The following is a 2,401-nucleotide window of genomic DNA, read 5'->3' as shown; positions in this document are numbered from 1 at the left end:
TACCCAGTGAAGGCCCCTGAGATCTTGACTCTCAGACTTCTCTGAACTTGCTGAGCCTACAGACTTAATAGAAGCTGCTCATCTACACTACTAAGAGCTATTACCCCTCCATCTCCCCACCCCAGAAGACAAAGCAGAAGCCTCTCCCTCTTGAGGGCATCCTGTGGCATTTGTCACATAATTATGCAATGGAGAAAGGGGAATTCCTAGACATTTAAAGGACTGTTGGAACCAGATCTGAGTAGACACTGATACACAGAGACTTGAAACATTACCATAGGCCCTTGATTACAGTGAAGTGATATGGAGACTAGATAATAAATGAAATCCTAGCCAAGCCCTGGCTTAGTGATCTACTGTGTCAGTGAACCCACCCTGTGCTCTGTTCACCTCTCACCAAATGTACAATTGGATTGACAAACTTGGCAGTTGCAGCAACTCCCAGTCCTTGGTCTGTGGGGTAACAGCTGTCATGGGAAAAGCCATACGGAAGGCTCTGAACCCCTTCTCCCCTCAAGATAGTGATTCTGCATCCTGGGAGAAAAAGCAGAGATTAGCGTCATTCTTCAGGATAAAAAAGATGCAGGGGTGGTGGTCCCCAAAATATCTCCATCTAATTTGCTAATCCAGGCCCTGAAGAAACCAGATGGATCGTGGAAGATTACTGTAGATCAGGGGTCAATGAATTTTTTCCATAAAGGACCAGATAATAAATATTCAGATTTTGCTGGCCATAGAGTTTCTGTTTCAACTACTCCATTCTGCTGTTGTAGCATGAAAGCAACTATAGACAATTTGTAAAGTGGCTCCCAATAAAACACAGTAACATATTTTTAAAATAAAATAAATTTTATATACAAAAATAGGCAGAGGGCTGGATTTGACGCTGAGGCTCGAGTTTGCTGACTCCTGCTACAGACCACAACAAGCACGGCCACACAGGAGTCTAAATTACAGCCACCAGGCAAGATGTGGTATCTTTGCTAGAGAAAGTAACAGGGCCTCAGGAATATGGCATGTGGTCTTGACATGGTGAATGCATTTTTTTCTATTACAGTCAAGAAAGGGTATCAGAGATGGTTCACATTCATAACAAATGGGCCACAATATACATTTTAAGTTTTACCCCAGAGCTATGTAAACTTCTGCCCTCTGTCATATATATTACATAGATATATTACAGGAGATATCTGGACTATCCTGGTATTCCTCAGAACATGATATTTACCTGTGACATCTATCGGCATTATGTTGATTAGGCCAGATGAACAAGAAGTGACCAGCAGCCTAGTGGACTTGGTAAGACCTTCACAGGTGCTCCAGAAGATGGGAGATAAACTGAATATATAGGGGCCTGCTTCGTCCATTAAACTTTTATGGTCCAGTGGTCAGGGGCATGCTGAAATCCCCTCCTAGGGGAAAGACAAATTATTACATCCTTCACCACCTACCATGAAGAAGGACACACAATGCCTGGTACACCTCTTTGGGTTCTAAAGACGTTGTGTTCTATAGCTAGTGAGTTTCATGGTCCATGTACTGAGTGAGGTGAGTGGCTATGGATTTGAGGTCTGCAAAGCAGGAAAGGGCTCTACAGCAGGCCCAGGCTGTGATGCGAGCAGCCATTCTGACCACAGCGGCAAAGATGGAGGTGACGCATGGGCCAGCAGTATGCACCCTCATTTTCCAAGACTGATATACCTACTGGTCATCCCTTTTCAGTGGAAGAAAAAAGGCCTACGGTTAAAAATTGCCACTGTTGAACAGAGACCAGCACTGAGCCCCCAGTATGGTACCATTCCTTGAAGAGACCAAGTGGCTAACTTGGCAGCAAATTGACTATACTGGGCCCTTTCAATCTGGGAAAAGCCAGAAGTTCAGGAATATACATGTGTTCTGGATACAGATGTGTCTTTCCCACCTGTAGGCCTCAGCGAAGACCACTATCTAAGGGCTTACAGAGTGTTTGATCCACTGGTATGAGACTCTATATAACATCACATCAGACCATGGGACAACTTCCCAGCAAAGGAGGAGCAAGTGTAGGCCCAGGATCATGGGATCCACGGGCTGCAGCACATTCCACATCTCTCAGAAGCTGCTTGCCTGAGAGAGCACTGAAACAGCCTGCTAAGGGCACAGCTGAAGCACCATCAGACGCATTACTCTGATAGGGTGGGGTCCCAATCTCTAGGGTGCAGCATACTCATCAAATAAAAGAACTTACATGCTTTGTCTCCAAGAGAAAGAATAGATGAGATCAAGAACAAGAGTGGAAGCAGGAGTTGACCCACTCACTGTCACTCTGAGTGACCCAGCTCCTTCAGTTCCAGGCTCTGCAGGGTTAGAAGACCTGGTACTCAAAGCAGGCACACTTCGGCCAGGAGACACAGCAAGAGTC

The sequence above is a fragment of the Monodon monoceros genome, unplaced genomic scaffold (genome assembly GCF_005190385.1).
Source record: "Monodon monoceros isolate NGI ecotype Baffin Bay Population unplaced genomic scaffold, NGI_Narwhal_1 Super_Scaffold_2, whole genome shotgun sequence".
Taxonomy (NCBI): Eukaryota; Metazoa; Chordata; class Mammalia; order Artiodactyla; family Monodontidae; genus Monodon; species Monodon monoceros.
This window is presented reverse-complemented; position numbering follows the sequence as displayed.